Source organism: Drosophila willistoni, unplaced genomic scaffold, assembly GCF_018902025.1.
Source record: "Drosophila willistoni isolate 14030-0811.24 unplaced genomic scaffold, UCI_dwil_1.1 Seg192, whole genome shotgun sequence".
Lineage (NCBI taxonomy): Eukaryota > Metazoa > Arthropoda > Insecta > Diptera > Drosophilidae > Drosophila > Drosophila willistoni.
In genome coordinates, this window is record NW_025814156.1 from 168,219 (window position 1) to 185,793 (window position 17,575).

The window sequence follows — 17,575 nt, forward strand, 5'->3', positions numbered from 1 at the left end:
TTTTACTTGATTTTCACTTTTTAACTCGGATACAATTTATTCTTTGGGCTGCGTGTTTTCGCTGTTTTCACTTTTCACCGCTTGCCGCGTGTCGTATCGAAATTTGACTGATCAGATGGTCGCCAATGTAATTGTTTCGTCTCTTTGGTGAATAACTTCTTCGCTGCTTGCACTATCCAACATAAATGTCTTGGACTTCTGGCTTTGGAAATCATTGACACCAAAATTTTGGCTTTACGTTTGTCTAACAAAAAAATTATATACATATACATTTTATACGTTTTTTTTTTCTTTTCTTTAGAGCTGTATAATTACCTTCTGCTTAATCAAAGCAATACATTTTAATTTCCTTTTTGTACCATACACCCATAAAGTGAAATGGTATATTAAAGTCGCCAAAATGTGTGTAACAGACAGAAGGAAGCATCTCCGACCCCACAAAGTATATATATTCTTGATCAGGATCAACAACCGAGTCGATCTAGCCTTGTCCGTCTGTCCGTCCGTCCGTCCATCCGTCCGTCCGTCTGTCCGTCTGTCCGTATGAACACCTAGATCTCGGAGACTATTAGAGCTAGAGCCACCAAATTTTTTATGTAGACTCGTGTAGTATGTAGAGTGATCAAGTTTATTTCAAATTTTTGCCACGCCCCTTTCCGCCGCCGCAATTTAAAAAAAGCGTTTATCTCAAAAACTATTCTAGCTAGAGACACCATATTTGGTATGTATATTCGCTTAGTAAATGCACACATTTTGTATGTATAAAAATTTTGTCACGCCCTTTTCCGCCCCCGTAATTTGAAAAACTTGATTATCTCCCGTATTTTTTTACCTCATGCACAAATTTGGCACACTTAAATTTAATACTAATATCTAGCAAAATACCAAATTTGATCAAAATCGGATAAAAAACAGTCGAGTTGTGCATATAAACGTTTTTCCATAAGGCCGGAGTTGGCCGTTGGCTGGTGGGGGCGCTAGGGTGCTCGTATGATTGAGTAAGCGAGATACTAAGATATGCTTGTAAGAAGCATGTGAAAATGCTTGAAATATTTGCTTTACTGGTGTATGGTATACCAAAGTCGGCGAGACGACTTACTTACTTCATTTCTTTTCCATCATGAACAAACATACCGAGACTTTGAAAATCTGCGTGCAAAATTTTATTTGCAAAAATGACCAAATTTTAATGATTCAAAGAAAAATTAGCACTTACTCAAGAAGTATATCTAGAAATAGAGAACACCAACATCAATGGTTTCTTTTTTATTTCCGATTCAAGCCCATGAAGGATGGCTTGTATTTATTCGGATTAAAAATTTACTTGGGTTATTTTAACCACAAAAGAAAAATGAAATATTAATTTTTTTCTCACTTCCTGCAAAGGACTGTTCCGCTCGGTTGCCAATTTGAAAAGAATTTATCAAGATAGTTCGCCTATGCTCTATGCCTAGCTTTGATCTTCGATTAGACCCGAAGTCAATTGTCAAAGTGACATTATCCGCTATTGGCATAATGGGAAAAAGAAATGTACCACTATGGTGAACTTTCTTTCTGCAATCAAGCAGTGCATTCGCGGGTCTTTTAAATGCTGCCTTCCTTTCTTTTTTTACTTTTTTTTTTTTTTCTTTTGAGCTGCAAGTTTTACTCAAGGCAACTCCACAAGAGCTGTGTCGATGTCCTGCTGTATCTTGCTGACATTTTCAGCGCCGACTTGGTTTAATCTAGCAAGGGATAACCTTTTGCAGTACGCATCACCTTTTGTACGCTTTCGCCAACAGTCTGCAACTTTGCATCCTGGCTTCTGGTCACCAGCTTCAACATATCGCTGTATGACATGCCGCCCTTGCTTTGTACCAGAATAGCGGCAGGTCGCTTTTTCATATAACACATAAAGAAAAGAGTATAATAACAATAAATTATGGCGTCACCAAACAAAGAACAGTACAATACACTCGTGAGGTTAGAGGGGGAGGTGGATACAAATACAGGGTCAAGCGGGACTACTTTTAGGTACTGCTTCACAGGGCCCTGGGCGATCATTCCTCGTGCCTCTGACGTTCGAGCCATCTGAGCTCCGGCATCCCAGGCTCGGGGATCAGCGCCCATCAGCCTGGTCAGATTTTTCAATGTTGCGCGATGCCCCATTGCACACTCCAGGGAAAATCTTGCCGCTTCGAACCTGGGGCAATGCAGCAAAATATGCTCGGCGTCTTCGGGTATTCCGCTGCCGCACCAGGTGCATTCGTACGAAGTTTCGTGGCCGAACCTCCTCAGATATGTCCTGAAGCAGCCGTGACCACTTAGCAGTTGGGTCAGGTAATGGTTTACCTCGCCGTGCTTACGCAGAACCCACGCGCTAATATCAGGGATGAGCTTGTGCGTCCACCTTCCCTTGCTCCGCCCATCTGAACTACCTCCTCGTCTGGCCTTGGCGACTGCCTCGATGATCGCTGCCTGTTCGTCGATCGGCATCATTCCTGCGATGACGAGCGCCGCTTCATCCGAGACCGTGCGGAATGCACTGCAGACTCTTATAGCGCTTAGTCGGTGGGTTGCTTCGAGACCTCGTCGGTAGCTTTTCACCTTCATACCGTCAATCCACGCTGGTGCTGCGTATAGGGCCGTCGATGTGGTGACGGTAGAGAGCAGTAGCCGTCGTCCCTGCCTCGGGCCGCGCGTGTTCAAGAGGATGCGCGATAGAGCGTGGGCGGATTTGGCTGCTTTTTCTTCTGCATGTTGAAGATGCTCCCTAAAACTGAGTCTAGTGTCCAGTAAAACGCCGAGATATTTAATAGCGTGTGTGTTTTTTTTTTTTTTTAATTCATTTATTACATTAGTTTTAAATAAATATATAAACATATACATCGCAAATTAAAGGCTACAAAATACGTATAAGGGGGATTTCTTCGGGACGTCCCATGGGGAATTGCTTCGCAAAAACCTATAACCCTTTAGGTATTACCATTTCGCTCACGCTCTGTCGTTCTCAAACTATTTCCCACGAAGCCTGTAAAGCTGCTCACTGCTTCCCATGCCGCCACGTCTGCCAGCATTATAGGCACCAGGTTCTCCCTGATCAGCATAGTGCCGACCGTTTCCTCCAGAAGCCGCCGTTGGTTAGTGAATCGCCTACATGCGAAAAGGACATGTTCCGCGTCCTCTACCATTCCTTCACCACATGTCAAGCAGTACGGCTCAGCCTCGTGTCCGAATCTAAACAGGTAGGACCTGAAACAGCCGTGTCCTGTTATGAACTGTGTCAGATGGAAAGACACCTGTCCATGCTTCCTTTCGATCCATGGCCTTATGTTGGGGATAAGGGTGTGGGTCCACCTCCCCTTGGTAGATGAATCCCACCGTGTTCAGCATTAGCCTTGATAACGAATGGCCTGTGCTCGCTGCTCGCCGTTGTACGTTCTCCAGATGCTCCCTGAAGCATAGACGAGTGTCTAGCCACACACCCAGGTACCGGATGGCCCGCTTTGAGGTAATCGTGGAACCTCTACCTGCACTGAGGCATGCTCAACTGTTTTCCTACTGCTGATCAGGACCGCCTCCGTTTTTTCGGCTGCCAGAGCTAGGCCAACCGACTGCAGCCATCGCGTAATACTGGCTATAGCCTCCGAGGCCACTGATTCCGCCTTATCCAGCTCCCTGGCAACAACCACGATAGCCACGTCGTCAGCATATCCGATGGCTTCGCAACCTTGCGGGAGTGGGAGACGCAGCACTCCGTCGTACATCAGGTTCCAAAGGAGCGGACCCAGGACCGAGCGTTGTGGCACTCCAGCAGACACATTACGACTCTTAGGGCCATCAGAGGTGGCATATCTCAGGATCCTCTGCCTGAAAAAGCTCCGAATGATGGCGAGGAGATACGGAGGGACGCCGAGTTCATGGATGGCTCTGATAATGCAACTCCAATCCGCAGTGTTGAAGGCGTTCTTTACGTCGAGCGTGACGACAAGGCAGTACCGTTTGGAGCCTCCTTTCCATCTTGTTCCTTCGATGGCGCTGCTGGCGATGCCAACCACCTTGCTGACTGCGTCAATGGTGGATCTTGCCTTGCGGAAACCGAATTGATTGGCCGAGAGACCGCCGCACTCGTTGACGTAGGCGTTAAGTCTCGTTCCGATGAGGCCTTCAAACACCTTGCCTATAGAGTCCACCAGGCATATCGGTCTATAGGAGGGGGAGGTATCTGTTGGCTTCCCCGGCTTTGGCAGGAGGGCCAACTTCTGGGTCTTCCATTGCTCGGGGAAGACTCCCTCGGTGAGGCAGCGATTGAAGACGGCTGCAAAGACATCTGGTCGAAGAGACAGGGCCAGTTTTACGGCGCGGTTTGGGATCCGATCTGGGCCTGGTGTTTTGCCGAGTTGGAGTGATTTGGCCGCCGCCACGACTTCATCCGATGAGATCGCATCAATGCTGTGGGATAATGGAACTGGATGTTGGGCTATGCTAGGGGAAATCGGACGGTTGGGGAAGAGGCCGTCGACAATTTTTGCAACTTCTGCAGCGTCAGTTGGGACGCTCTGACGGTTTGCGTGTATACGCTTGACCACTGTTTTGTACGCTTTTCCCCATGTATCGTGCTCTGCGGAGTCACACAGCTGCAGATAAATTTCCCTTTTCGCGAAAAGGATCGCCTTCTTGAGGGACCTTCTAGTTGAGCTGTAATGGGCGTGATGGAGTGTCCAGTCCGGGTCCATGCGCTTCCTCGCTCGTTGGTATTTCCTTCTTGCGGCCATACAGGATCTCCTTAAATCTCCAATTTCTCCGTTCCACCAGAATACCGGCTTGTGGTGGCTTCTGAAGGGTCTGGATTGGGCCATACTTGCCGTACAGGCCGCTGATAACAAACTGCAGGCTTCGTTTGCCATTTCTTGCGCCGTGACTGTTGTGAGACTTAGCCGGGACAGCATTGAAGAGAACGCCTGGGGGTCCAGTGAGTCTTCTTTGAAGGGCATGTCAGCAGGGAGGGGGTGCTCTTCGTGCAGCCGTCTGTCCGCTGCACGGCCTATAGTAACACAGATCGCCTCGTGATCGCTCGCCGTATAACAATTGTCCAGTTTCCAGGCTGATGACCTTGCAAGACCGCTGCTTACATACGTCAGATCTATCACGGATCCCCTACCGGCCCGATTGAACGTGTTTTGGGTGCCATGCTTCAAAAGTTCGACGTCTAGGGAGGCAAAAGCGTCGAGTAGGGCGCGACCGCACGCGTTGGTGGAGGAGCTTCCCCATTCCTGTGCCCATGCGTTGAAGTCTCCCGCGATTATGGTGGGTTTGTGTGTCCTTGCGTCGGTCGACAGTTCATCAAGCGCCTTGCAAAAGTCTGTGAGGCACAGACTGGGCGGCAAATAGCAGCTGTACAGCCAAATCCCGCTGACCTGTGCCCTGATGAAGTGCTCGCCAGCTAGCCGGGAAAGGAGCTGCGTTGGCGGGTTGCTACATGCCCAGATGGCGGCCTTGCCTGACGCGCTATACGCCCAGTTGGGTGAGGTTTTCCTGCGGAATGGTTCGCTGATTACAGCAGCGTCAGATTTGGTCTCTCGCACCCTCTGCTTAAGCAGCTCATGTGCAGCCTCACAGTGGTTTAAGTTTAGCTGGGTAAAACTAAACATTCCGTCTTGGACGAGACGACTTCATGGGCCCCGCCTGCGTTATTGAGGGGCACCGCTGACTGCCTGCTACGTGTTTTCGCTCGGTAATCCCTCTTGAGTCGCAAATACAGCAATTGAAAGCGTTGCTGCATTCCTTCGCTTTGTGGTCCCTACCGCCGTATCTTGGACCGAGTAAGTAATTCGTTAAGGATTTCTCAAAAAAAGCAAAGCCCCTTTATGACCTTATTAGAAAAGATAGAGAATTTAAGTTTGATAAACCAGAATTAGACTGCTTTGAGTTGTTAAAAGAAAATTTGTTACAGGCACCAATATTAGCCTTATACAATCCGAACGACTAGACAGAGTTACATACCGACGCGAGCGCTCTAGGGTTTGGGGCGATTCTGATGCAAAGGAAAGCGGATGGAAAGATGCATACTATATTTTATTTTTCTAGAAGAACAACCGACACAGAATCAAGATATGATAGTTTCAAATTAGAAACTATTGGAAAGATTTATGATTTATTTACAAGGTATACACTTTAAATTAGTAACTGATTGTACTTCGGTAAGTTTAACAATAAATAAAAGAGCAATGAGCCCAGCAATTGATAGATGGTTGCTTGAACTACAAAAATATGATTTTACACCAGAGCATAGATCAGGAAGTAGAATGCAGCATGTGGATGCATTGAGTAGGAACACGTAGATTTGAACAATTGATACAAACACATTTGAGGAAAATATAATAGTATGTCAAAATAGAGATAAAAAATTAAAAGAATTAAAAGAAAGTTTAGAAAAAGCCGAACACAAATATTATGAAATGAGGAATGGGGTTTTATATAAAAAAAGAGAGAATAATAGTTTATTACTTTATGTGCCAGAAGACATGGAGAATTATGTTCTCTACAAATATCACGACGAATTAGGTCATGTGGGAGTAGATAAAATGACAGATATAATTTTAAAAAATTATTGGTTTCCAAAAATTAGGTTAAAAGAAAAAATGCACATTAGTAACTGTCTAAAATGTATTGCCTATTCGGCAAAACATGGAAAACAAGAAGGCTTTTTACACAATATACCTAAGGGATCAGTTCCTTTCGAAGTTATTCACATAGACCATTTTGGTCCAGTTGACAAGGGCAGATTTAACAAACATGTTTTTGTCATTGTAGACGCATTTAGTAAGTTTGTTAGGCTTTACGCGACAAAAACCACAAACACAAAAGAAGTAATGAACGCACTATCAGATTATTTTAGAGCGTACAGCCGACCAAAGTGTATTATATCCGACAGAGGCAGTTGCTTCACATCAAACGATTTTGAAGATTTTGTGAATGAAAATGAAATAAGACATGTCCCCAAGCAAACGGACAAGTTGATAGAATTAACCGGAGTTTAGGATCGATGATAGCAAAATTGGTAAATACAGAGAGAAATTAACATTGGTATATAGTTCTCGATGTAGTAAGTAATATTTAATTACATGAGATCGAACCAAAGTCTTGATGATTGGGTGGTGTGCGTGCCGTTGGGGGATTGAAATCGAATCCTTGCTACTGCAGGGTACCTCCTTAAATAAGAGCAAGTTAACTTGCATTAGGCATATTCCTCAAAAAAATTCTTATAAAATTTAATCTAAATTTAATATAGCTTATCTTTCATATTTGAATATATTTTTAAAAGACGCGACGTCTTTTCGGATCTCTAGACAGCGTGTCAGGGCGGTGCTTTTGGGGCCATTATGCTCATGTCTGCGGCATGCGCCATATCGGCACATGGGCCGATACTCAACCCCAAATTGACGATTATTATTTTTTATTGTATCACATTTTAGTTTTGTTTTTTTTTTTTGGCATTAACTCTAATATCTGTTTAGGTTATTTCATTTAGCCGCCAGTGCCGACAAACAGACTATTTGTTGCGCTTTGCCAAAAATATATCCATACCATTTTCTTGAAAATAATATTGTGGGTATATTGGTTCTTATAATAAATTCTTCTAATATATTTCTCCTTAAAAGTAGGATTTTTCCATTTACAACTTTAGGTGCTAGAGATATTTATTTAGGGATGTTCTTTAACCATAAATAATAAGTTTTTCGGGGTTCCTAAACTTTGGAATGTCTATTAGCTGTAGTTGAGGTGGAAAACTTTATGCGTAGAAGTATCATTCGGAATCTGAATGGATCCTCAGGCCTTGGAATGGTTTATAGGAAGCCTTTTTCAGCATGTTATGCTTAGATCCGTATTCACATTATTATTAATGATAATTTAAAACTTCTTTTGGGTGTTGAAGTAAGCTAAATCTAAACGATTATAATCGATATTAAGCACTATTAACTATTTTTGGAATATCAAATGCTTATATGTATATTAAATAGTTATTAATAAAATTAAAATACAAATTATATGTAGAGAAATAGATACAGTATATTTTAGTTTTCTAACTTGTTATTTATTTTCCAAAGTTTGTTTAATTACCGCCATCAGTTTTGATTTGCATTTTCTTTGATATGCAAAATTGTATTCAAAAGCAGTCCTCTTGTTATTAATTAATTTCCGTAAAATCGCTTGAAATTATAATCCAAGCAATTTGGCTCAGCCCATCTCTTGACTTGAAGGAGGCGCCCCATGGCGAACCAGTCTGCTGCTGCTGCTGGTAACTGCGAATCTTTTGGAATCTTTTTTTTTTTTGTATTCGCCATGGCCATATGGAGAACATTTGTTGGCCATGTTGCCAGCAATTTTCATGATAATTAAATGCAATCGATCGACTGACCGATGGATGGACGGATGGATGGATGGAGATGCAATCGATCGACCGACCTAAATGCATGTCATTGGTCAGCATGTGCTTTGGAGGTAATGGAGAGCTGCCGCCTCTTGATATGTAACACCTTACCATTGTGTCGGCCACAAAATGAATATGTCAAAATTTACAATTCTTATGATCGCGCGAGTCAAGTGATCGATGATGACAGTACAAAATAATAAAGACCATCGTGACCATCTGTTTTCCTTCGAACAACTCCTTCACAATTATTTTCTGTTTATTCATAACATTTGTGATAGCCAACAACAATAACAAGCCACAAAAAAATGGAAAACAAATGTCTAGAAAACCGCAGCTCAAAACTGAGAGAGAAGAGATGAATAATAAATCAAGGCACATTAAATAGTGTTTTCAATTTCGTCGTAACGCAGCTAAAGATGGAGGAGATGGAGATGGATGGGGGTACGGCTGGGATTTGGCTACTGTTTCAAGTCATGTTCTACATAATTGTGATCACCATTTGAAGGTTGCCGGCCGTTTGTTTTTTTTTGGATTGAGATCCATTCGAGGTGCTCTCTACGAGTATGTTGCCTCAGCGAATCGCCTTCTGCAGTTTTTCACGCATGCGCGCAATTTGATTTTTAAAATTAGTAGTTTTATTTTATTATTATTTTTTCTTTCAGTTTTGTAATTTGTTACGCATTCCTCTAAGTCATTTCGTTACGCAGAAGTTGCTGCCATTGCGCCTCCAAATGAGTTAAAATTGTTCATTTCGATTGTAGGCTCCAGCGCCCATTAAAATGGCTCCCTTTTCCAGACTTCGCTTGGCTAATAAAACGTTTGACAAATCATTTGACATTTTCATTTAAAGAAATAGGCAAAACATTTTCACTCTCTCATTGACATGAGACTTTCTTTTGACTGGCTGATGATTATGATGCTGACAGCGCATGCGGGTCCCAAGTACTTAATAGAACTTGGCAGACAAGTGTCTATAATCCAGTGCAAACATATAATGGTGTTTGCAATGATCTGATCGAATGATTATCAAGCGCTGATGATAATGATTATGATGGCTAGCTTGACAGTAATTTAAATGGAGATGATCAACTTTAAACTAACTGACGGCCTCTGTCTTTATATGTATGTGTGTGTTTGAGTGTGGGGGGGCAGAAGCAAACGTTTGCATAGCCAGTTGATTGTTTTTGCGTGTAGTTTGGTTTGGCTGAGTGAACCTGCAGACGCAGAGACACACACACACAAAAAAAACCTCACAGCTAAAGGAACGTCGCTGGTTCGTCGCTCCATTGTAATCCGGTTTTTTGCTTGTCTACGGGACGTGTATAATCTGCAAATTAAAGCGGACGGTGTGAGAAGGTGTTGGCTACGCAGGCCTACTCACGGTTATACCGAATCACCTGGTACACGGTCGCGATTTCGTTTTGATACCTGCTGGGGCCGGCTGCGGTCGTCCGATCATGGTGGTGAGGGGCGTAAATTGCTCTCCCCGCATCTCTCTCGTGCGCATGTGTAGTAGTGGGGTGGTCGCACCCCTATCACCAACAACGATAACACCAACTGAAGTGTTCCCTTCAGACCTTACCTTATCTCAAACCAGGGAACACTTCAGTTGCCTATTTCTTTAAATGAAAATGTCAAATGATTTGTCAAACGTTTTATTAGCCAAGCGAAGTCTGGAAAAGGGAGCCATTTTAATGGGCGCTGGAGCCTACAATCGAAATGAACAATTTTAACTCAATTGGAGGCGCAATGGCAGCAACTTCTGCGTAACGAAATGACTTAGAGGAATGCGTAACAAATTACAAAACTGAAAGAAAAAATAATAATAAAATAAAACTACTAATTTTAAAAATCAAATTGCCAAATCCCAGCCATACCCCCATCTAAGATGGAGCTGGAGATCCACAACATCAGCAACTTCATCTCCATCTCCTCCATCTTTAGCTGCGTTACGACGAAATTGAAAACACTATTTAATGTGCCTTGATTTATTATTCATCTCTTCTCTCTCAGTTTTGAGCTGCGGTTTTCTAGACATCTGTTTTCCATTTTTATGTGGCTTGTTATTGTTGTTGGCTATCACAAATGTTATGAATAAACAGAAAATAATTGTGAAGGAGTTGTTCGAAGGAAAACAGATGGTCACGATGGTCTTTATTATTTTGTACTGTCATCATCGATCACTTGACTCGCGCGATCATAAGAATTGTAAATTTTGACATATTCATTTTGTGGCCGACACAATGGTAAGGTGTTACATATCAAGAGGCGGCAGCTCTCCTTTACCTCCAAAGCACATGCTGACCAATGACATGCATTTAGGTCGGTCGATCGATTGCATCTCCATCCATCCATCCGTCCATCCATCGGTCAGTCGATCGATTGCATTTAATTATCATGAAAATTGCTGGCAACATGGCCAACAAATGTTCTCCATATGGCCATGGCGAATACAAAAAAAAAAAAGATTCCAAAAGATTCGCAGTTACCAGCAGCAGCAGCAGACTAGTTCGCCATGGGGCGCCTCCTTCAAGTCAAGAGATGGGCTGAGCCAAATTGCTTGGATTATAATTTCAAGCGATTTTACGGAAATTAATTAATAACAAGAGGACTGCTTTTGGATACAATTTTGTATATCAAAGAAAATGCAAATCAAAACTGATGGCGGTAATTAAACAAACTTTGGAAAATAAATAACAAGTTAGAAAACTAAAATATACTATATCTATTTCTCTACATATAATTTGTATTTTAATTTTATTAATAACTATTTAATATACATATAAGCATTTGATATTCCAAAAATAGTTAATAGTGCTTAATATCGATTATAATCGTTCAGATTTAGCTTACTTCAACACCCAAAAGAAGTTTTAAATTATCATTAATAATAATGTGAATACGGATCTAAGCATAACATGCTGAAAAAGGCTTCCTATAAACCATTCCAAGGCCTGAGGATCCATTCAGATTCCGAATGATACTTCTACGCATAAAGTTTTCCACCTCAACTACAGCTAATAGACATTCCAAAGTTTAGGAACCCCGAAAAACTTATTATTTATGGTTAAAGAACATCCCTAAATAAATATCTCTAGCACCTAAAGTTGTAAATTGAAAAATCCTACTTTTAAGGAGAAATATATTAGAAGAATTTATTATAAGAACCAATATACCCACAATATTATTTTCAAGAAAATGGTATGGATATATTTTTGGCAAAGCGCAACAAATAGTCTGTTTGTCGGCACTGGCGGCTAAATGAAATAACCTAAACAGATATTAGAGTTAATGCCAAAAAAAAAAAAAAAAACTAAAATGTGATACAATAAAAAATAATAATCGTCAATTTGGGGTTGAGTATCGGCCCATGTGCCGATATGGCGCATGCCGCAGACATGAGCATAATGGCCCCAAAAGCACCGCCCTGACACGCTGTCTAGAGATCCGAAAAGACGTCGCGTCTTTTAAAAATATATTCAAATATGAAAGATAAGCTAGATTAAATTTAGATTAAATTTTATAAGAATTTTTTTGAGGAATATGCCTAATGCAAGTTAACTTGCTCTTATTTAAGGAGGTACCCTGCAGTAGCAAGGATTCGATTTCAATCCCCCAACGGCACGCACACCACCCAATCATCAAGACTTTGGTTCGATCTCATGTAATTAAATATTACTTACTACATCGAGAACTATATCCCAATGTTAATTTCTCTCTGTATCTACCAATTTTGCTATCATCGATCCTAAACTCCGGTTAATTCTATCAACTTGTCCGTTTGCTTGGGGACATGTCTTATTTCATTTTCATTCACAAAATCTTCAAAATCGTTTGATGTGAAGCAACTGCCTCTGTCGGATATAATACACTTTGGTCGGCTGTACGCTCTAAAATAATCTGATAGTGCGTTCATTACTTCTTTTGTGTTTGTGGTTTTTGTCGCGTAAAGCCTAACAAACTTACTAAATGCGTCTACAATGACAAAAACATGTTTGTTAAATCTGCCCTTGTCAACTGGACCAAAATGGTCTATGTGAATAACTTCGAAAGGAACTGATCCCTTAGGTATATTGTGTAAAAAGCCTTCTTGTTTTCCATGTTTTGCCGAATAGGCAATACATTTTAGACAGTTACTAATGTGCATTTTTTCTTTTAACCTAATTTTTGGAAACCAATAATTTTTTAAAATTATATCTGTCATTTTATCTACTCCCACATGACCTAATTCGTCGTGATATTTGTAGAGAACATAATTCTCCATGTCTTCTGGCACATAAAGTAATAAACTATTATTCTCTCTTTTTTTATATAAAACCCCATTCCTCATTTCATAATATTTGTGTTCGGCTTTTTCTAAACTTTCTTTTAATTCTTTTAATTTTTTATCTCTATTTTAACATACTATTATATTTTCCTCAAATGTGTTTGTATCAATTGTTCAAATCTACGTGTTCCTACTCAATGCATTCACTTGCTGCATTCTACTTCCTGATCTATGCTCTGGTGTAAAATCATATTTTTGTAGTTCAAGCAACCATCTGTCAATTGCTGGGCTCATTGCTCTTTTATTTATTATTAAACTTACCGAAGTACAATCAGTTACTAATTTAAAGTGTATACCTTGTAAATAAATCACTAAATCTTTCCAATAGTTTCTAATTTGAAACTATCATATCTTGATTCTGTGTCGGTTGTTCTTCTAGAAAAATAAAATATAGTATGCATCTTTCCATCCGCTTTCCTTTGCATCAGAATCGCCCCAAAGCCTAGAGCGCTCGCGTCGGTATGTAACTCTGTCTAGTCGTTCGGATTGTATAAGGCTAATATTGGTGCCTGTAACAAATTTTCTTTTAACAACTCAAAGCAGTCTAATTCTGGTTTATCAAACTTAAATTCTCTATCTTTTCTAATAAGGTCATAAAGGGGCTTTGCTTTTTTTGAGAAATCCTTAACGAATCGTCTAAAATAAGAATATAATCCCAAAAAGCTCTGGACATCTCTTGCTTTCTTTGGAATTGGAAAATCTTTAACTGCTTGCAGACCCATATCATCTGGCGTAATTCCATCTCCTGATACTAAGTAACCTAAGTACCCTATTTCAGATTGGAGAAACTCGCAAGTCTCTCTCTCTCAGTTCCAATTTATTTGCAACTAGCCGACGAAACACTTCTTTTGTAATTTCCAAATGGGATGCACTGTCCTCTGTAGCTATTACTAAGTTATCCATATATACTATCAATTTGTCTGTCCTAATCATGTCCGAAAATATAAACTCATAGAAGGAAGCATTTCCGACCATATGAAGTATATATATTCTTGATCAGCATGACGAGACGAGTTCATATAGCCATGTCCAGCCATGTCCGTCCGTCCGTCCGTCTGTCCGTCCGTCTGGATCAACGCAAACTCCTCCTAGACCGTTAGAGCTACAGAGTTGAAATTTTGTATGTAGGCTTGTATATACTGCAGGGGTTGTATATCTCGGAATCATCCGGATCACTATATCACATAGCTCCCATACAAATGCCAAAGTCACAAACAGTGACTCTTCTCAATAACTTCGTTATTATACCCTTGCAAAAAGGGTATATTAATTTTGGTCAAAAGTGTGCAACGCATAGAAAGAAGCATTTCCGACCATATAAAGTATATATATTCTTGATCAGCACTATATCACATAGCTCCCATACAAATGCCAAAGTCACAAACAGTGACTCTTCTCAATAACTTCGTTATTATACCCTTGCAAAAAGGGTATATTAATTTTGGTCAAAAGTGTGCAACGCATAGAAAGAAGCATTTCCGACCATATAAAGTATATATATTCTTGATCAGCACGACGAGACGAGTTGAAATAGCCATGTCCGTCCGTCCGTCCGTCCGTCCGTCTGTCCGTCCGTCTGGATCAACGCAAACTCCTCCTAGACCGTTAGAGCTACAGAGTTGAAATTTTGCATGTAGGCTTGTATATACTGCAGGGGTTGTATATCTCGGATTCAGCCGGATCGGACCACTATATCATATAGCTCCCATACAAATGGCAAAGTCACGAACAGTGACTTTTCTCAATAACTTCGTTATTTTCTGAGCTATTGTCGTGAAATTTAATATTGGTGAGTTTATAATACATCTAAACGACTATGCCAAATTTGATCAAGATCGGGTGACTATATCATATAGCTCCCATAGGAACGATCTTTCGAAAACAGTGACTTTTTTCAATAACTTCGTTACTTTTGACGCGATTGCTTTCAAATTAAACATTTGTTAGTTTAATATATCTGTTAATGACTGTGCCGAATTTGATAAAGATCGGAATACTATATTATATAGCTCCCATAAGAACGATCGGTGGAAAACAGTGACGTTTATCAATATCTTAGTTTTTTCCTATGCTAAGATTGTAGGCCGTTCTTTCGCCTTTAACCTTTTTAGCTTAAACGTTTTTCCATTTTGATGGCTATAGGTAAGGAATGAGTTACCATAAAAGTTGCAAGGGTATACAAACTTTGACGCGGTTGAAGTTAGCCCCGGCCCTCTGGTTTTATATTATTTGTCCGCCATTTCAAATCAATCAAGTCCCTGATGCGTATGTGTGCGTGTGTGCGTGTGTGGGAGAATGCTTTTTGGCCAAACAGTTTGGACTACACTTCTCGCTGGCGGCATAGAGACACTATTATTTTTTTTCGAACCAATTTCAATTGAAAATCTGTTAGCATAAACAAATGCAAACGTTTGTTAGCGAAAACAACCTTTTGGTTTATGCATTTTTGTCGGTTTTAAAATTCCAATTGCTAAAATAATAATAAAAACAAAAAGCAAAATATAAGAACCACAATAACAAAAAAAAACGAGTAAATATATGTATATATACATAAATGCGTTTAATGGAACTGGCTCGTTAGCGCATTTAAAGTGAAAATGAAAAAGTTTCCGTGGTCTCCCGTGACCCAAAACATTTTGCAACGCATAGATTTATCGTTTTTATGCGTTGAAAATCCCATTAGCTTCCGCCTCCTGCGATAAACCTAAGAAGCGCATAAAAATATCCTTCCCATGTTCGATTTTCTTTTTTCCGTTTTACTTTTGTTCTTTGTGATAAAAGAGCATGAACACCAATGCAAAAGCACTTGAGACTGTTTACTCTCATAAGGGGTGTTCTGGTCGTATAGTACAGTAGTACAGAATATGAGTCTAGTATTAAAATCTTCTATTTATAATAAGCAGAGTATGCACTTTTAAATGTTTTTTTAGCCTTTCTCTTTTGATTATCAGCAGCCATATACCAGATAGATAGATTTAATTCAAAATAGATTCAAAAAAAAAAAAAGAAAACGATTAAGAAAACCATCAAAAGATTGAATATTTTTAGCTGTTTACAAATTTTAAAAATATTGTTCAGAAAGTATTATTACTCAATGTTTCCTTAAGCAGTAATATAGCATACAAAGTGTGTTATCTCTGTTGATCACAATAACACTATTCCATAATAGGTTTTGAAAAGGAATTAAAGCTCAACCAATATACTAAGATACAGCAAAAAATCTTTCTATCTCTTTTCATAACACCCTCTTTGGTTCTTTCTTTCTTCCTCGTCTCTGGCATCTTCAGTCTGTAGTTTATTGTATGTATACGACCCTAAGCACCCATTTTGGTGCCATTTTGGAACCCTTTTTAATTTGTCTAACGATGCAGACAGAGAAAATTCTTTGCGCTAAGTATTGAAAAAACAAATTTCCAACAAACAACTGGCAAAAAATTACAATGAACGAATCAAAGTAAAGAAAGAAAGAAAGAAACATTGCAGACAATTGAAAACGGCGACAAAAGAGAAGCAGACGCTGGAGAGAAAACGTGAAGAAGTACAGGAAAAAAAAACCCGAAAAAGCAATCCAAAATAATAAATCACACCTTTGTCACTCAATGCTTTTCGTGTTCGTGTTTTCATTTTATTCCCTTTCCCCTCAAAAAAAGTATATTCACTTGTTGGGTAAGGCCTGACTAAATTCATCTCTAGACTTACATCCTTGTGATCTTCAGATCACATAAGCTATCCAAATGCTTTAGTTTGTTTTTTAGTTTAGTTTTTCACATAGACTGATCGTAACAGATTATATTTCAATAATACAGAGACTTGGCAAGGGTAGACAAACATTACCAAAAACGCACATTCAATTCAACCTTATCATTTTTTTTTCCAATTAAATCCTTTTTGAAATTGGTTGGGCTTTGGCCTTTCGTCGGCCATCGACTGCGACATGTAATTAGTTGACAAAGGTGTTACTGCTGGGTCTTATCTAAATTTTTATCTCTGCTCCTTCTCTCACGCCTTTTCAAGTGGCTTCCATCTGGCCAACAAAAACAAGAAACAAAAAAAAAATACAAATAAAAAGGATTCAATTGTGAGCTCTGCCTTCAAAATGCCAAGTTAACAACAGCAGTAGACATTGGGGATTTTAAATATCTGTTGGGCTTACTTAAAGTTTATCGGAATACGTAATTAAATAAAATTTAGTCACGCAAAGTGAGAAAATTAAGGCCACATCAGAAACAGAAAGATACCTCAATCTAAGAATATTAATAGCCAAAATGTTGGGTATTTAAAAATATATTGATTAATTTTTTGTAAACTATGATGGGCTATGATTATATGCCCTTGCTAGTTCTACGAAATCTTAAGAAGACTAAGCAATTTTACTATTTGGAAAGTTCATTCAAATTTTTCTAACTAAGATTTCAATCTTATCAACCGACAAAATTTAGTTATGCATCTTTCAAGTAAAAAGTTAATTATATTTTTCATGTCGAGGAGAAGAAGTGGCCTAGAAAAAGGTAAACATTGAAAGAAACTTCCCGACAGAGACGAGATGGGAAATGAATTTGTTAAACAATTGGTCCATTGGCTTACTTCGCCAGCTCTTGCTTTGGCTTTTAAGAAAATTTTAATATGGCTTTAGCATACAATTTAATAAAAAATTCAGTCTACGACAAGTCCGGAAGTCGAGCGGAAATGCTTTTGGCTTGCTGCAAAATTCATCAAAGTGTTCGATTTAATGTTGATTTCTACTTTTGCAGAATTAAAAAAAAAGCACAGCATTCTGTCTCTCTCCCTCTCTGTCTTCTCTTTCCTCTTTTTGAGTGTTATACTTTTTTGTTGTG